Source organism: Grammomys surdaster, unplaced genomic scaffold (assembly GCF_004785775.1).
Source record: "Grammomys surdaster isolate TR1022 unplaced genomic scaffold, NIH_TR_1.0 66, whole genome shotgun sequence".
Classification (NCBI taxonomy): Eukaryota; Metazoa; Chordata; class Mammalia; order Rodentia; family Muridae; genus Grammomys; species Grammomys surdaster.
In genome coordinates this window covers 14516044-14536059 of record NW_021604568.1, presented here as the reverse complement: position 1 = coordinate 14536059, position 20016 = coordinate 14516044, and the positions used below count along the sequence as shown (strand labels likewise).

Below are 20016 nucleotides of genomic sequence, written 5' to 3'. Positions count from 1 at the left end.
TAGCTTCTTGGTTGGGGATGGGAGCTCATGCCTACTTCCCTACCTCCAGTATTGGAACTCCTCTGGTTTGGACATGTTCTGATCTTGTACATGCTGCCATAATCTCTATGGTTCATATATGCACAAGTCCTGTTGTGTCTGGAAACAGTTTCCCTTGGTATCAACCATCCTCTATGAATCTTACAAGCCTCCACCTCTTCTTCCTCTCTGAACCCTAAGGGAAGGGATTTGATGAAGACAACCCATTTAGGATTGAGTGTTCCAAGGTCTTACTCTTTGTACATGGTCCAGTTGTGGGTCTCTGTACATGTTCCCATCTACTGCAGGAGGAAGTGTCTCTGATGCTGACTGAGTGCGACACTGAACTATGGGTATAGAATAGTGTCATTAGGCGTCATCTCATTGCTACATTCCTTTAGCAGAACAATAGTATTTGGTTTTCCCCTAGGTCCATGGCCCATTTAGTCTCAGTTTCTTGGCCACCCAAGAGTGCCAGGCACAGATTCCATCTTGTGGAGTGGTCCTTAAACACAGTCAGATAGTAGTTGGTTACCCCCACAATGTTGTCCCACTATTGTACAGAAAGGTCACCATTGTAGACTGAAGGGTTTACAGCAAGGCTGATGATTATCTTTCTCTGATAGCACGTAGAGCTCCTTGCCGGACCACGAACACTAGGCAGTAGGGCGAAGGCTCTACCTAGGCACCAGATTGACTTTGTGTTAAATGAGATGGAGATGTTGTCTTCAGCAATAGGGCCTGACCATCCATCAGTTTGTGGATAGCAGCCAGTAGCCTTGGGAATTTCCTTAGTTGTTTGGGGTTTCCCGTGGGGCTCTTTAGCCAACAACTCAGTTAACTGTAGCTCATTCCTGGACCTAATGGTGAGGGATGTCTATTTGGGACTTTGTCTCCCCAGTAATTCTATTTAGATTTCTTTCACATATGTATATATTTTAAGAAGCTTGTACCATAATGGGTTTTCATATGACCTGTCAAATAACCCTTAGCTGTCCCTCCCATATCTCTTCCCTTACCTCTCTTTCTCTCTCCAGTTCCACTTAATCCTCCTGATCCATTCTCTCCTGTTTCTCTCTAACTATATATTCTATTTCCCCTCTATGGGGAGATTATTCTTGCCCTCCTAGTTCCTTATTCTAGATCTAACTTCTGTGGTTATTCAGGGTAGTATCATGTCTATTGAAGGCTTAAAAGCTAGCATCAATAAGAGAATACATACCTCATTTTTCTCTTCGGGAGCAGAAAAATCTTAAAAGACAGCTCTGACTGTGAATTCAAGCTGAAAACTTTCAATAAGTGCTTAGCAAAATTTCTTAACCTACTTTCTAATACATACAAAATTGAAGGCCTTGTCCTGGATTGAAGCCCTCAGTTAGAGCTATCTGGAAATGACGTGTTGATATATACTGGCTTCCAGAAAGTTTACACACTCTCCTAAATCAAAGGACAGGATTTTTTTTTTTTAAATCTCCATTCTGGTCTGGTATGGAAACACATGCTTTTAACCTTAGAACTCAGGAGGAAGAAGCAGGTGGATATCTGTGACTTCCAGGCCAGCCTGGTCTACTTAGTGAGACTCTGTCTCAAAAAACCAAACAACACTCCCTAGTCTGTTGTTAAATAATGACTTTTTTTTCTAGTCCTGTTCTCTGAAGTGTTCAGAATCTTACTTCTAGAACTATTTAGACCATGCGTGCCTCCCATTTTTATCAAGAAAAGTGGCCTTGGCATAGATCATGTGGCAGTTGGATGCATGTGTCCATAATCCTCCATACTGGCTACAGACAAGGAAAGGATCCCCCGGGATTCCTGAGCCTGTGGAGGGGGTGAAATTCATTAATCTGGTGATTTACCCTGAAAGACTGGTTTATACACAATGGGGCAGCAGATTTTCAGCAAGAAAGGGCTTTAAAGTAGTGTTCTGGCTGGAAAACGGAGCAACTGGGTGATTAAGGCGACCTTACATAAGACCGACAATAATCTTCATTGTTATATCGAAGATTGAAAAGGTTCCAGTAGATTATCGTAAGCCGGGGGGGGGGGGGGGGTTCCAACCCTCCCTGCGTTTTTTTTTTTTTTCTCAACTGTGTCCAGGAAACCGATGCTGAGGTCTCTGCTTCTTGTTCTTCAACAACAGCCAGGATCCTTGCTTCTTCTGGGAGACACTGCTGGGATGAGGCTGCAGCCCTGGCTGCATCAGGAGTACCCACTGGCTGGCCTCTGGTCCTACAGAAGGACTGCAGACAGTGCGGCTGTCTTTTGATGGCAGCGGACATTCATCATGATGAGGGGGAAACGCCCAACAGCTGGAGTCAGGGTCCTCCCAGCTTCCCTTCTCCGCTCTGTCTCACTGTACTCTAAAGAACAGTCCCCATAAAGACAAAGGGACAAAATGCACTCTGACAGTTCAATGCAACCTGGACTCTGACTCAAGACACACCAACCTCAAAACGTTGGGTTCTGGCCTTCTGACCTGAAAAGTAGAAAGGGCACAGATGTATTTGCGTTTCAGAGCTGGTTGATTAGTTGTCCAAGCCGACTGAACCTTGGTGATCATGTGTTCTGAAACAGCCAATCACGGCCTAGTGTTCTTGTCTACCCTTCACTTGCCCAAGGCAGGTAGATACTTTGCAGTTCTGCTGCTGCTAACTGATTTTGTCTGTTGATTCCTGGCATAATTCCATACGAAGATAGGATTGGTTGGCTCATGGCCTGAGAGCAGAGTTCCTTTTGACAGGGTCGATACCTTAGCGGTTACATACAGCCTATAGACGGACCAATCTCTGTTCAAGTCAGCCAAGACCAGAGTCAAGTTCATGTTTGGTAAAGTGTGGTGATCGGGTCTGAGAGAACTTGATTTCTGCTTCCTTCGGGGAAGGGTCGTAAGGAGGAGACTTTGTAAATGGTCTACCAGGGACACTGGCATGCCCTTGAGTGACTTGTATTTTCATCTGCAAAATAAACCCACCTAAAGGGAGACAGGAGGATGGCTTAATTTGCATAGCATTTGCCAGGCCTAGATCTCCCACACGTACCCAAGAAAAGTAAAATAGCAGGAACCACAGAAAGTGCCTGTGGCTCTGGAGCAGAGGAAAGAGACAAACTGGTGGATTTTGATATTATTTATGCATTGATGTTTCAAAATAATAATTATTAATGATTGTAATTTAATACTTATGTTAATACCCTTAGCATAACTGGGCATTTTATTTTAATAAATTCATGGAAAATCACCGAACAGTTCCTTACTGATCAGTCCCTCATCTTGTGCTTTAATTGGTCTTTTAGTCAGGAATATTCTATAATAACACCCTACCTATGCATTGGCTTTTTTGACAATATTGGTTTTTCTGAATTTTACTGATTTTGACAGGTCATTGTATACTTAAAAAGCATATTCCTTAGTACCAAATCTCATCAGAAAACTCAGGGAGCATTAAAGAAATTGCTCTTGGCATCAGATACTAGATTTTGGAAACTCCACTTCTGTAATGAAGTTCACCTTTCGCCATAGAATTTAGAAAGTGATCTGGCTTCGAACTTCTGCTCTACCCGCCTCCACTTCCAGTGTTACTGTGGCTGGCTCGAAAGCTTAACTTTTATCACTGAAAACAAACATCTTCAGTTGGCAAGCTCCCTGGCTCGTTCGTGAGAACATCAAAGGTCCACAGCTTTCATAACTAAACATTCATAACTTGCTTGTCAGTTGTTCACTGGAGTACAAAGAGCACTCTGTGAACAAAGGGAATACTCTGTGAACAAGGGGAACACTCTCTGTGGACAAGGGGAGCACTCCGTGGACAAGGGGGAAACCCACAGATAACTTCACGCAAGAGTTTGCTTAAGGTACTGACTAGGTACAGTCTGGTATGCAGTTTGTGTTTATTGTATGTGTTTATCATGTGTGTTTATGTGCCGGCGTACAGGAGCACATGTGCCCCTGCACCAATGTGGTGACCAGAAGACAATTTCTTAGGATTGGTTACTTCTTTTTACTATGTGGGTTCTGGGGGCATTGAACTCAGCTAGTGGCAGACATTTTTACCCACTGAGCCATCTCACTGTCCCTGATCTATAGTTTTTAATGTACATTTTCCACTTTGCTATATGCAATATTGTTATTAAAAAGCTACATAGATAACCAGAAAGAACCTACGTTAATTAATAACTAGCTGCTGCATCAAGGATTCATTTAAGTAAACAAAAAAAATTTCAAACTGCTTTTAAATATCCCTGGAGGTATGCTGTGTTGACAGATATGACCTTTGTTATAGTTTGGCATTCCTGCCAACTTGGTCTGGTTAAGGTGATAGCAGTTTTATCTGTCACAGTTAGGACATCACTAGTGCAAATGTCAGCCTAGGAAAAAAGACAAATAATTTCTTGGTCTAATATTTCTCACTGGAAGGATTTTGGGGACTCACAGAGGTTGGGGGGGCGTCATACATTCGTGAGGAACTCTGTTCCAGGTCTAGAAAATCTTTGTGTGCCTTCATTTTTACAGTCTGTTTGAATGTTATCAGTTTCTAACCCCTTTGAGGCTATCCAGTTTGTGTTAATGGCTTTTAGTATTTCTGTAGCACACAGGTCTCATACTCTGCTGTTGGGGTGGTGCAGTCTCTGGTTTGGAATCCCCACTTCCCAGCTGAACCCCAACATTTAATACTGAATGTTAAATGATGACACACAGTGGCTGATTCCTTGCTGAGTCCTCTGCTAGCCAGGAGAAAAATGTCATGGCTTCTGTACTGGATTGCTATGTAATTGTTTTGGTAATGGTGGGTATTGAGTGAGGTAGAAGGGGCTGTGGCAGTGGGGGGATGGTGTTCAAGAGGAGTGCGTGTTAAGATGGGAATCTGTATGTTCATGTGTCAGGGCATGAAGAGGAGGTACTCATGATGGTAGAAGGTAGAAGGTGTTTAACCTTGAAGTTTCACTTATACCGTTGTGGTTCTTTAAGTAGGAGTTCCTTAGACATCTATTGGTTAGGTTCTTGGGAGTCATCATGTTTGAGGGGGGGGACTCTTGTTAACTTTACGAGCTATCAAGAGGCCGCTCTCAAGAATCTGGGTACTTCCAAGAGCTTTAAGTAGCCTCTGACCCCACAGTGTTGGTTTTCCCCAGTGAAAGCAGAACAAACAGCAGCACGGCCCAGAGGAATAATTTGGGTCAGTCCTTTGTGTTGCCTGTCTTCTGCAGCACTGGGTGGCACAGACAGGGTGTTTTTCTGGCTGTGGTCTTCCTCACTTTGGGTTGGCCAATTCCTGTTCCAGAGCCAGCATTGCCAGCGACTCAGGCTGTGGAGTATTTCCCCTCTCACTAGCAGCTCCCTCGTGTCTGACTTTATCTGACTGTGATCTAGTGATGTGATATGTTAGTTTGAATAATGACAAATATTTCGGAATCACCTAGAACTGGGCTTGTGTGTGCTGCAAGTTCCTGAATGGGTGAGCACTGCTTTAATTTTTTTTTGAAGTAAAAAAGTCAAACAACGATCCAGTAAGTTGAATTTGAACAGCTAAACTGCCACATGATTTGGGCCTATAATCTAAATATTAGAAGGGCTGAGCGGCAGTGTTACTCTCCTTCTGACTGTGTGCACTGTGTCGTCCACTAGTTGCCTTGAGTCATTCAGAATCTGCTTGGGAGTCTTGTTTCAAATCCTCTTTCTATTCTCTTTAAGGCTGGATTTAAAGCTATAGAAGTGGATCCTCGTAGCAAATTTAAATAGGTGTTTAAGATAGGAATTCCACATAGAGCTCTGTTCATACCTCTGAGAGCTACATAGTTCAGGACAGACTTCTCTCAGAGAGGCAGAGCGGCCCCCACAGCAGGATCTGGGCTTAGGAAGCACTTAGACCTGTGGTCCTCAACTTTCTCAATGCTGTGACCCTTTAATACAGTTCCTTGTGTGTGGTGACCTCAAACCATAAAATTATTTTTGTTGATACTTCATAACCATAATTTTGCTACTATTATGAATCATAATGTAAATACGTGTGTTTCTGATGGTCTTAGGTGACCCCGTGAAAGGGTCATATGACCCCTAGGTTGAGAACCTCTGACTTAGACCTTCCAACTGTTCTGTTTCTGCCTGTCATTCTATGTGACCACGGGCAAATCGGCATGCTTTGGTCATGAATTTTGATCAAGCACCTTAAAAAGTTTGGGTGTGAAGCGGGTGAATTTTAACAAACCACGAACAGCTCGGCTAGTTCCCGAGTCGCCGCCATGTTGCTGCTCTCTGTCTCTGCTCCGACACAACACCGGCTAGCCAGAAGTGCCAGTCTGGGACCCACGAAAAGCTGGCGTGGCTGCTGCCTTCACCAGCCGGCTCTGTAGACTCTATGGCTCCAAGCATGGTTCTTGGCTCAGAGCAGACAATGCCTGCCAACCTCGCCGCAGTACCCGGTAGAAAGAAGACTCTTAAAGCATAAAGATTGTCCAATAGATTTATATATTTGGAAATACTCAATACACAAGATGCTCACACAATTAGAATTGTTACCCAATATCTAACCTTTGATATGAATTGCTAACCCAGCCTGCTAGAGATCCACACGTCTTCCTCCATGTTGCTAGCCTCCCTTCTCTTCCCTCTCCTCTTCCTTTTCTCCTCCTTTTCCTTTCTCCTTCTCTCTCCACACTCCACTTACCTCTTCTACTGCCCAATCACCTAGCTCTACTGTAAATACAATGTAGCAAAAAAATATCCTGCAACATGGGTGAAAGTTACAGAAGAGACATTCAGAAAGTTGAAACACAGGCTAGCACCATTGCTTTTGGTTGCTCACCAGAATTTGATGCTAAGAGCCTATTTCTGAGGAAACACAAACACACACATACACACACACAGAGACACAGACACAGACACACAGACACACAGACACACAGACACACAGACACAGACACAGACACACACACACACATACACACACACACACACACACACACACACTAGCCCCAGGACTTGAAGAAATCAACCAACCAGGAAGCTTCCCCCTGCTGGCTAGTTCACACAGAACTGGGAGCTGCTGTACAGGTCACTGCGGGGGATGAATGACATGAAGAGTCTAACTCAGATATGAACTTTGTTAACTGCAATACTGACCATGAAGTTCATCCCTGTGTGGAAGGAAGGAGGGCGGGATGGATGGATCGGAGGAAGGAATAAAGAAAAAAGCAAAAAAAAAAGTACTTCATAATGTGCCAATCCATATTTACATATATGTGTCTATCTGTGTCTGTCTAACTGTCTTTCTGTCATAAACATCTGTCTGTCTCATATTTTCCTAAGTGGAGAGGCCAGTAGGTAGGCAGATGTTGCAAAAGCTAAATGGCCTCACACAAGGCCTTTCTGATAATGAAGTCAGCCTTGCAGCTGAGTGTTTGGTCGAGACTGTCTTCTCAGCTCTCCTCAGCTGCTCTCAGGTCCTCATCTCTCCTCATCTCTCCTCAGCTCCTCATCTCTCCTCATCTCTCCTCAGCTCTCCTCAGCTCTCTTCAGCTCCTCCTTATCTCTCCTCATCCCTCCTCAGCTCTCCTCAGCTCTCCTCAGCTCTCCTCAGCTCCTCCTCAGCTCTCCTCAGCTCTCCTCAGCTCCTCTTCAGCTCCTCCTCAGCTCTCCTCAGCTCCTCCCAGTCCCTGCCAGTCTTCTTGGGACATTTCTTCCACTCATCTTCTTGGTTTCTTTTCTAGCCTGCTGTGTGCACTACAGAAACAACACACGGTTGTGACAGAAATATTAGAACATCTAGGAAGCATATAAAATATTAAGGAAGCAGAGACAAACACAGAGTCGGATTCCCTTGAGGTAACCTCTGTTTAAACTTTGACCTAGTTCATTGTTTGTCTTGCTGTGGCTATCTTTAACTGTGCCCTTCCCAGGCATCCTTGAGAGCTCCCAGCTTAGAAACTGCTGTTGTCCTGTGAGGATCACTTCCAGCTGCAGTGCAGTAGAGCCTCTGTGCTCCCCGGGGACTGACTCTGGACCCCGTCTGGTCTCTGCATGTGTTAACACTTATCTGGACTGTAAGTCCCTACAAACATCCTCTTCTGTGTGTCCCCTTCCTTGACCCTCACCTCTGCTGAGCCGTTGCACCCCACTTCCACTGACTGGCATATGAGTGATGATTATATTCACCTGAAATTATGGCCTCTCTCCATCATGGACTATGAGACCCGATCCCACACCCCAGGCCTCCTTCACCACATTCATGTCCTAGATGGTCAGGATCACTCATGAATAATTTCAGATATTCAAAGGCAAAGACGGAAAGGGGTACAGTAGTGTAAACCATATGTGTGAAGGCTGCCTGACATCTACATCAGAATAAGGACAGTGTGTGTGTGTGTGTGTGTGTGTGTGTGTGTGTGTGTCATACATGGGCATGCAGAAGCCAGTTTGAGCAGGATGTCCAGCATTGACCTCTGTTGACCTCCACCTTATTGCCTTGAGATAGATCCTCTCACTGAGTCAGAAGTTAGTAGTTTCAGCTAGGCTGGGGTTTCAGCTATGTGCAGCCATGCCTGGCTTTTAATATGTGTTTAATATGTGTTTTGGGGGCTCGAACTCAGCTCTCACACTTGTGGAGCAGGTGGCCTTACCATGGAACCACACCCCCTTCTCTCTTCTACAACTTAAAATTTTTCATTGAAACCAGCGGTCATCACTGGCTTCACATGGTGGCACACACCTTTGATCCCAGCACTCGGGAGGCAGAGACAGACAGATCTCTGAATCCCAGACCAGCTTGGTTTACAAAATGAGTTCTAGAAAAGCCAGGGCTACACGGAGAAACCCTGTCTCAAAAAACTGGAAAAAATACATTTTAAAAATTGATCTTTGAGAATGGTTTTATTCATTATATAAAATGCCCATGTTTTAATCAATTTTGAGCTTTGCTTCTACCACACATATACTTGGGATGTGTAAGTGATAACTGTCCCTGCTTTTTGAAAGCCTGACTCATTCTAACTGTTAGGACATATTTTATTTGTTTTTCTTTAAAACATTCTTTATTGGTCTATATCGTTGTGTGTAATGCTTGTTTTCATGAAGACAATTCCTTTCAAGTATATTATATATTTTGAACGTACTCACCCTCTTGCCATCCCTTTCCCACGTCTCTTCTTGGGCTAATCTCCTTCCTTCCTCTTCCTGCTCTCCTCTCTGCCTTCAAGCTGAATGTAGCATAACCCATCAGCGGGAGAACATACATAATGTGTTTCTTTCTGAGTTGACATTATTTTATTTAATATGATGGTCTTTGACTGCATCTACTTTCTGGCAAATGACATAATCTTGCTCTTCCTTATGGCTGAATAAAACTCCTGTGGATACACATGCAAATTTCTATTTCTCTTCATGTGTCGATGGACACACGGGATGACTATTCTTTGTCTATTGTGAGTAGTGCCGCCGTAAACATGGCTGTTTGGGAGTCCTTGCAGTGTACTGATCTCACGTGCTTCGGTCTTATACCCACAGTGGGGTGGCTGGGCCTATGGTAGTCTTATTTCTCAGAGTTTTGAGAACCCCCCACCAGCAGTGCATATATGTACATATACATATACATATACATATACATATACATATACATATACTCCCATTTCTCACATTTTAGCCAGCACATATCACTTGTTTTGCTTTGCTTACAAACTTATTAGGGGTGTGTGCACATATGTGTGTCTGTGTGCACGATGTGTGTGTGTAGGTCAGGGAACAAGCTTTGGAGAGCTAGGCTAACACAGCTTGTATTTACACCCATGGAATCATCTCCTTGGCCTTAATTTGTTGTCTCCATGGCAACCAGTGTGACAGGAGACGGATTCTCAGTGTAATTTAGTTTGCTTTTCCCTGACTAAGGCTGTTGGACACATTTCATGTCTCCTAGCTCTCTGGACATCATCTTCTGGGAGGTGACTGTTCTTATCACCAGGTCATTTGTTGATTGCATTGTGCAGTGTGTTGGTATTTAGCCTTTCGAGTTCCTTTTGTGTTCTAAATACTAATCCTCTGTGAGCTGGACAGTTAACAGTGGCTTTTCTGACATTCAGTAGGCCATCTCTTCATTTGCTCTGTCAACTCTTTTGCTATCCAGAAGTCTTTTAACGTCATGCACCCCACTTGTATGGATTTGATGCTCCTCCCTGCGTGATTGGACTCCTTTTGAGAAAGTCCTTGTGCATGCCTCTGTAACACTTTCAGAGTTTCAGGTCTTATGTTAAAGTCTAAAACCGATGACGAGGTGATTTTTATACAGAATCAGGAACAGGAATCTAGTTTTACTACGAAACTGTCCCTTTTCATCTTGCAAGTGAATATTGTTTTGTTCAGAAACTGGCAATTTTTTTTTCCTTTCCCAGTTCTTGAACAACTGGAGCCACAGAGAATAACCTCACTTAGGATCAGTGCAAACATCCTTGCTTTTCCACTGATAAATGGAATTTAGGGTGGGTGGACAACAACCCGACCCACAATCTGCCCTCCAAAAAACCTCCTCGGGTCCTGCACAGGTACCCTATCAAGTTGCCATTGAGAACATGTAAATGCTGCCCTCTCATCTCTCTTGGGCTTATCCGGAGTGGAATCAGCCCCTCTCCAAAACACTCAAGCCCAGAACTTCATGCCAGGGCCTCCTTTTCAGTACCTGAAACCATTATCCTATCAGGCAATCCCCATTTGTCAGCATCAGTGACTGTGAGCATGCTGATAGCATCCCGGTGGAGTTGTTGCCATCGTCCTGGGACTTTTGGGACCCGTATTAAGTAACTTCAAGGTGTCCCTTTAGAGGTAGCATACACATTACAAGTGAGAAGATGACAAGAAAGCAGCTTTTGGAAGAAAGGACAAACAGAGTCGGTCCATCAGTGTGGTTGCACTGGACTCAGATTTCAGCTGACCCGGTAAGGCAGAGACAGGTGCAGCCCTCCACAGCTCGTTTACTTACAGAGGAGGGAGAGTCCCGTATTTCAGAGGAGACGGTTCTAGAGCAGGTGTGCTTTGGTATGTGCGGCCAAGTGAACCTCATGGCCACTCCTTTATCTAGCATTTTTAATGACTCGTTATAATTTCCAGATTCCGGCATTTTCAATGACACCCTATAGCTTCCGGGTTCCGATGCTTGCCCCTCCCCTGCCTTGACCTACATCAGCTGATGCTTCCAGCTTTGTTTTCTTCCTTCCCATCCTTTCTGCTGAATTAGCCACAGCTGCCCCATCACGTCATCGGACCGCTTCTCGAGAGTGTGTATGTATGTCTTCCTCTCTCGGATCCTGCCTCTCACACATGTACCAGGCATGTCTGTCTAAGGTTTTGCCGACAGCAGAATGACGGTGTGTTACAGATGGGGCATTGCACCAGTGACTTTTCTCACTGCTGTGACAAAATGCTGGGCAGAAGCAATTTAAGGAAGAAGAGTTTGTTGGCTTGTGGCTCAGTCCCTGCAGGGAGAGCACAGCAGCAGGAGCATGAGGGTTTGGTCCCAGTGCGTCTGCAGTCAGGAAGGATGGAGTGGGGTGGGCTAGGGTAGGAAGGGAAGGCTGTGTTCTATTTCCTTGCTCTCTCTGTTCATACTTTCCTGGATTCTAGTCCATGGAATGGCACTACCTGTATTCAAAATGGGTCTTCCATATTGAGCCTCTCTGGAAACAACCTCATAGATACACCCAGAGGTGTTTCCTTAGGAAATGCTAATCCAGTCTAATTGGTACAAGAGACTGGCCATCATAGATGTCCTGACAGACCATGGGAAGACAGTGAATATAAGGTGGGTGGTTCACAAGACAAGAAGAAGGGAAGGTTGCATTCGGACTTTCATTCTAATATTGAAGGTACGGAGATTGAGCTGGGACCTGAGGACGTAGCTTATCTGGCCTGCATGGAGCCCTGGGTTTGATTCCAAGCACTGCATAATGCAGGCACACACACCTATGATATCATGGAGGCAGGTGATCTGAAGTTCAAGGTCATCCTCAGCTATATACTGAGTTCAAAGCCAGACCAGGATACATGTGTCCCATTTTAGCCACAGAAGCGGTGTCTAAAATAAAATAAATAAGGTGGCATTACCGTGAGCTGACATACTGAGGCTATGCAGCTGCTCGAGAAGGAGCCCACAGCTTGTATTCCAGCCAGTAAGGCTTGTTGTTTCTGTTAGATAGCAGGTAGGGGCTGGATTCTCTCATCACAGGGCTAACTAACCTGCTCTCTTCAGACGCTCTTGTTTGGAACTGAAGTCTTTAACGACGTAACTAGTTATGACAAGGACAAGCCTGAAATGAGCGCTTCATGTTGTCACCCCCCCCCCCATCTTCATGAATGTTTGCAACTAAAGGCTCCAGCCTTGATGTCTCTGTGTTGGCTCTGACCGCAACAATGAATGGTTCCCAGCCTAGGCTCGCTAAACCGTGACTTGGTAGAATGCAACCAGTAATACCATAACACCATCCAGGAGGACTTGGGACATGTTTCCTTCCTTCTCAAGGTGACCTTTTCTGCTTCTTCTGTTTATAAGACCAGATAGCATCCCAGAGTGAAACAGGGCAGAGAGAGAAAGTGAGGAGATTGTTGATTCTTCTATCACTCTCCAGGAGGCTGGGAGGAAAAAGTGAAGGGGAAGACTTACCCCCAGCAGATGCTGTCCTTTCTCTGTCCAACATTCCTCTCTTAACTTGCTTTTCTCTGTCTCTCATTCTGTCTGTCTCTATCTGTCTCTCAAGAGTTCCACACAAGAGCCTTTCCTCACTCAAACTCAGAAAGTCTAATCTTGAAAAGATGTTAGAATCTATGGATGGGGTTCATCTTCAAATGTCAGGGCTTGAGGAGGACACAGGGTTCAACCAGACTGGGGAGCCTTGGGCTGAGTCTTCTTCTGCCCCGGGAAACTTGGATTCTGCTTCAGTTCCCTTGTCCCTGTGCTGCTTGGGAGCTCCTCAGAGATCCTGCTTCTACCCCTTCGTCTATGTGTGTTCTAGACCCTCCAGCCTGAATCCATGTGTTCTAGACCCTCCAGCCTGGACCCATGTGTTCTAGACCCTCCAGCCTGTACCTATGTGTTCTAGACCCTCCAGCCTGGACCCATCTGGAAAAGCAGACACTGCACTCTTTCCTCCCAGTGGCTTCCAACTTTCAGGAATTTTTCCATGGCTAAAAAAATCAGGGAGACCGTCACAGACAGCCTTCTGGAAGGTGAAATGTCATAGAAAGTCAAACTGAAACTATAATGAGCTGAATGTCTTTAGGGGGACAGCGCTATCAGGGAGAGAAGACCAGAGCTCTGGAGACATTGAAGAGATGAAGGCTACAAAAGTCCTGAGCCCCCAAAAGCTAAGCTACCCATCTCCTGTCAATCATTAAAATGGAGCCCAGACTGGTAAGGTGGACATCCGGAACCCAACAGAGCTCTGGATTTTTAGTGCTCTTTTGGAAATGCATCATCACAATAAAGAATTTCCCTTGGGGATGGGGTGAGTGCTGTGGTGCTATCAGTTACCGCTCAGGTCTCAGCTAGTGGTGAGAGAAGTCATCCCTGGACTGAAGAAGCCAGTGTCCTTTCCTGGTCACCACCACCACATCCAATCTGGGGGAAGTCATTTCTGAGTTGCAGGTATCCCATTTACCAAAGGAGAAGTTTGAAATAAGGATTCTTTAACATCACTCCATAAAAGTATTGTTTCATTATGCTAAGGACAGAACTAGTATTTTGTTGTTTTATTTTTCATTTTATGTGCTTTCAGAGTTTTAAATTTTAGTTTATTTATTCACTTTATATTCTGATCACAGGCCCCCTACCTCCTCTCCTTCTAGTCCCACCCTCACTCCCACCCACCCCTCCCCTTCTCCTCAGAGAAGAGATACCACATCATGGATACCAACCTGCCCTGGCACATCATGTTGTAGCAGGACTAAGTGCATCCTTTCCTACTGAGGCCAGACAAGGTAGTCCAGATAGGGGAAAGGGATCCAAAGGCAGACAACAGAGTCAGAGATGATGCCTGCTCTCATTGTTAGGGGGCCCACATGAAGACCAAGCTACGTATCTGCTGCTACATATGTGCGGGGGCCTACATCCAGCCCATGCATGCTCTTTGGTTGGTGGTTCAGACTCTGTGAGACCACATAGACTCAGATTAGTTGTCTCTGTAGGTCTTCCTGTGCTGTCTGTGACCACTCCGGCTCCCTTAATTCTTCCACAAGACTCTCAGAGTTCTACCTATTGTTTGGCTGTGGGTCTCTGCATCTGTTTCCATCAGTTTCTGGTCTTAGAGGTCCATTTTTCAGGAGTCTGGGTATTTCTCATCGAAGAATCCATCAAACACAAGCTTTTTAAAAAGCTGTAGGTGGTCTGGAAAGATGGCTCAGAGGTCAGGAGCATGCACTTCTCCTCCAGAGGACCCAAGTGAATCCAGATCCCAGCTGGAAGCTCACTGTCACCCGTAGCTCCAACTCCAGAGAAATTTGATGCCTCTGGCATCCTTGGACTCTGGATATGTGTACAGACCCACAAACAGAGACACAGGGTTAAAAAGAAAATGATTAATTAAAAAAATTAAAATCCTGTATAGTGTTTTCTTTTTTCTTGTTATTTTGATGTTTTACATGTTTGGATATATGGCCTGCATATATGTATCTGCACCTAATGCATGCCTGGTACCCAAAGAAGCCTGAAGATATCAGATCTCCTGAAACTGGATTTATAGGTGGTTGCAAGCCATCATGTGGGTGCTAGGAATAAAACTCAGGACCTTTCAAGGAGCAGTCAGGGATCTTGACTGCTGAGCTATCTTTCCAGCCCCATGTAGGATTTTCTATAAACAAACAAACAAAAACAAAAGACAGTTGGGCTCTCTTGAAGTTTGTCATTCTGTCTAACTTCAATGGGCAGAAGCCTGGAGAGTGTGGTCTGTGGATTGAACAACCTTACACTTGCTTATTTCTGCTGCTGAGCATGCTTAGTGGAGAAGTGTTTGAGCACATGGCGTTCCATCCTAGTATCTGGCTCTTGTTTCATGACTGTCGGAAAGATGTGTACCACAAGCACATCGTTCCTCAAGGCCTCTTTTTCTTTCCCCTGCCTTCCTCAGAGCTCTTTCTTAGAGTGGCTGAAAGTGTGGTTAGTGTGTGTTTGCCTCCCCTATGTTTTGCTTCAGCCTGCCTGATTTCTTTCTCAAGGCCAACACAGAGAATGGCCTGCATTGGCTTCAGACAGAAGAGCCCTTTCAGAGACCAGTGGGAGGGCTGGGGCGGGCCTGGTCTCACAGCCAGCTCTGCAACTCAGAGTGTGCATGCCCTTCAACTCCACAACCTTGGGGCAGGGCCCTGATATCTCTGTGTTCCTGCAACTGTAAAATGGAGTTGATAACCATGCCTAACTCACGGCATTGCTGTGAGACGTATTAAAGCAACCCACAAGGAGCGCGCAGTACAATATGCAATAGCTAGACACGTTTATAATGTTAAAAAAAAATAGGAACAAATTCCCAATAATCTTGGTCATTTATACATGAAATGTATATGCAGTTGGGATTCAAATATATAATTTACTATATATTTGATAAAATAAAATATATGATGAACATATATTTAGAACATAATTGTAAAAACATAGTCATAATTTAATGCTTAGTAAAAAGTAGTTTATAGGACGGCGTGGATAGTATGAGCATATCTTTAAATTGAACACACATCCTAAGACACATGTTAACTCATCTGTCTATCAGTAACAAAACCACTAAGGGGCCAGGAAGATGGCTCAGTGGTTACCAGTGCATACTGCTCTTACAGAAGACCTGAGTTCTTCCAGCACCCATGGGAGGTGGCTTACAAGCTCTTGCGACTCTATGTCTGGGGGAATCTGACACCCTCTTCTGAACTCTGCAGGCTCCTACACTCACATGTGCACAGCAACCCTCCACACATACATGTACTTAAAAATAAAATAAATCTAAAGGATGGCTGCACCAAAGTTCTACACATTCAGAAGTCATCTCTTGGAGAAGGGGATTCTGGGTGATTTTTTTAAAACCTCTGGCTTATGTTTTTTATGCAATAGACTAATGAGTTGCTTTATAAACATAAGCAGTGCTCTGAAATAAGAATGCTGCCGTCCTTGATGTGACCGTGGTCTTCCTTTTGCATGGAGTGAATGGCCCACTCCCTATCAGCCTTCATCACCGGGGCGCCTGCCTCAGCCCATGGGATGTCCGAGAAAGCCTTTCATCCTGGCCACAGAATGGAAACGTTCCCCCAGGACTATCGGTCCTGCAGCCTGACGCCACGAAATACTTTGTCAGCTGTCTCTGGCTCATGTGCTCTTTGAGCGCATTCTTTTCAAGACGAACTCAACTTTTCTCCTCTGGTTTTATGTGTTAATGGTGGCTAGTCCCTGGTTTCTCTGACAGTGTTGTTTGAGGAGGCAGGCTTGGAGATAGCTGATCTCATGAGAATTTAGGGACCCCACCCCACTGCGTTTACTAAACTTTCCACCTCATAATAGCCTGGGTGAAGGGGATATGCTCCTTCTTTGTTCTGGTTTTAAAAATTCACACAGAACACAAAACGAAACCTCCACGTTCCATCTTAATATTCCCGTGTTTATTTTAATAAGAATAAGTGATAAAGTTTGTGTTGCTAGTTTAAAGACTTAACATAAAGACGAAAAATAGAATTTAAACCCTCTGAGTGTAAGTGCATCTACGTTGGTGAGCACAGCCCTGCTTCTGGGCACGCCAGTCTCTGCCTTGCTCTGCCTATGGGGTTGGGTTGAGACGTGAGGTTGCATTTGCTTCCCTCAGTTTGCCTTTGTGGTTAGGAGCAGGGTGAAGACAGAGGACAGCCTGGCTGTCACTTCTCACTCTCCCCTTGTTTAACAGGCGGGGCTCCCTGTTCACATCTGTTTCCCGTTCCTGCCTTTGCCTTCCATATCACCTTAGGTGTGCTGTGTTTTCAGGGTGGGTGTCCAGCTTTACACAGACTCTGGGGTTGTGATCTCAGGTTCTCATGCGTTCATAGCAAGCACTGTACCTGCTGATCCATCTCCCCAACACTATTTTCCTTACTGAGTACTACTTTGCTTGTTATTTACTTATTATCTTAGTAAAGACTCTCCCAAGGCAGCTGGGGGCCTGCTGGTATCAGACAGCAAGTGAAAACAACATATCAACTCTTCTAACATGGATCTCAGGGGCCTTCTTATATCAAGGACCAGAAACCTGAGGTCCAGAGACAGGACAGGAGGGAGGAAGAGAACACCAACACTCATCGCTGGAGGCTGGGCACAGTGCTTCATGTTGCTCTCTCTGTTCTGTGTCTTGTTTAGTCTTCAAACCTCTGTAAGATAACAGACCTCACCTCTATTTTCTAGAAGACATAGGGGCTCAGAGAAGTCATTTAACTTCTCAAAGTCAAATATTCAATGAGGATGACTGACTCATCAGCCCGACTGAAGCCCAGGGTCTGCCCACACACACCGTGCTTCTTGAGCTTAATGGCTTGGTGGGTGGCAAGGCTCTACGTGGGAGTTCATACACACAATTCTTAAGGCATTCAGGGAAATGAGTAGCTTGGGGCCCAGGGCAATGTTTGCTTTTCCAACTTGGTGCATATATGCTCAACATTTTTGGACAGACTCATTCCTTCAAATCCCTCTTACTCAATGGCTCAGAAAAAGGCAAACAATACAGTGCAAAACTGACCCTGAGCCTATCAGTTCACCCATGAGCATGTGTCTTTGGTCAAAGTACTTGACCTGAGTTCCTCAGCTTCCTCATGGTGACATGATAGTGACTTGACAGGTTTGTCGGGCAGGGGGGAGGGGGGCAAACAAAAGGATGAGTCACAGTCTTTGTTTAGAAGCCACAGAATGTCTACTGGCACCATGATGACCTGACCACCCTGGGCAGAACATGAAGTTCTGTACAGGGCAGGATCTAAGTAGCTTGGCCTGTTGTCTCCCAAGAGGAAGAAAGAAAAGGAGGAACAAGACTCCTCATGATTGCATGATCTGTCCTTCCTGGAACTCATCAACATGGACGTTGTGTAGTGGTTTGAATGAGAATGTCTGTCTTAGTTAGGGTTTTACCGATGTGAGCAGACACCATGACCAAGGCAACTCTTATAAGGTCAGCATTTAACTGGAGCTGACATACAGGTTCAGAGGTTCAATTCATTATCACCAAGGAGGGAGCACAGCAGCATCCAGGCAGGCATGGTACAGGAGGAGCTAAGAGTTCTATGTTTTCATCTGAAGGCTGCTAGTGGAAGACTGACTTCCAGGCAGCTAGGATGGCCACACCTCCAAATAGTGCCACTTCCTGGGCCAAACATATACAAACCATGACAATGTCCCACTAGGCTTAAATGTTTGAACACTTGTTGCTTGGTTGGCATCAGTGTTTGGAGAAGATTATAAGGTACCACCTTGTGGGAGGAAGTGTGTCACGGGGGTGGTGGTGGGGAGTTTTGAGGGTCTACACTTCAGTCTGCTCTCTGACTCATGCCTGCAGTTCAAGATGTGAGCTCTTGGCATTCCGTTCCTGCCACTTGTTGCCATTCTCCTGCTCCATCATGATGGACCCTTCTCCCTCTGCCACCCTGAGCATACATAGGCTTTCCCTTCTATAAATTGCCGTGGTTATGATGCTTTATCACAGCAACATAAAAGTAACTAGTCTAAGGCAACAAAGTATGTGGGGAGAAAATGCCCATTTCTCTGGTCCTTAGATGCTCACCCAGCCCCTAGAGGCCGATGTGCTTATTCAGAGTGGTCAAACAGAAGTTCAGCAGATTCTCCCAAGAACCTCACACTCAAGACTGCAACTGGCATAGTAGCTGGTGGTTTCATATGGGGGTAAACATGGGAAGAGGATACGGGGGTCAAGAAGAGGAAGACAGCACGTGAACTTTGCTGTGATGTTGCTTCATCAACATCTTTAAGACTTAGCATGTCAGAGACCCTGCCATTCAGAGCTATAAAGAAGCATATGGAGATATCTAGATTAAATTATCTTTTGTAAAACTGAAGCTCAGATGGACTGGTCGTGTAGCTCAATAGGTAGAGCATTCGTGCTCGTCTGTCATACATGGAGCCCTGGCTTTGATCCTCAGCATCACACAAACTGGGCCTGGAGGTTCTCTCTTGAAATCCCATCAGATAGGAGCAGAAGGATCAGAGATTCAAAGTTATCCTTAGCTGCATAGTGAGTTCAAGGCCAACCTGGGCTACATGAGACTTAGCCACAAATGGAAAACAAATGAGACTCAGAGAGCAGAGGATCAGATTCAAAGTTAGTTCTCTGAGCCCTTTACCTGACCTGATTCATTATACCGCAAGTTCCTTCTGTGTGTGCTTGTGTGTCTGTCTAGGGGAAGGGAATTTAAAGCAGGGAAGTAAGTTTTGTGTTCATCACAGGGGCCAGGGGTGATTGAAGGCATTTGAGACATTAAGTGTTGCTCAAATGGTTGCCATATTTTGTGGGTTGCTTTTGTGTCCAGCACTTTCTGGAGTCTTGGGGAAGCTGGGTCAGGTAAACTTTATAAAAGCTGATCTTCACATGAACAAAGAATGCTTGGCCACAAGTGAACTTTGTCACTTAATGCCATCTGCTTCCCTGGCCTGGCCTTACAGCCCAAGTGAATCCTGGAACTCGAGCCAGAGGGAAGTGAGGTCTACGTGTGCAGCCTGCTGTAGTAGGGTGACTTGCTGGAGCTACTTGAGTCCAACTAACACGAGAGGCTCTGCCCACTCATTATCAACAGGCCAATTGAAGAGATGAGGAAGAGTGTAAAATGGAGAAGGAGACTTACTCAGTGTGGCAGTATTGGGAAGAAGAACAAATACAGGCCCCCATGACTCTGTCACCCTGTGAGTCCGTCTTTGCGACCACTATTTCCAATTGTGATGGTGATGATTCTTATCCCTCTGAAGCCACAAGCCCAAATACAACCGTGTTGCCTTAGACACGGCATCTTATCACAGCAACAGAAAAGTGACC

At 45.1% G+C, this 20016-nt stretch overlaps 1 protein-coding gene across 1 annotated transcript in view; it reads left to right on the top strand.

The window, feature by feature from the left end:
• Positions 1–3720: 3720 nt before the first annotated feature.
• Gpam (glycerol-3-phosphate acyltransferase, mitochondrial) overlaps positions 3721–20016 on the top strand; it is a 97018-nt gene continuing 80722 nt past the window's right edge. Inside the window, exon 1 of the mRNA XM_028774657.1 lies at positions 3721–3867. The gene's annotated coding sequence lies outside the window, so the exon portion shown is untranslated. The remainder of the gene's footprint in view (positions 3868–20016) is intronic.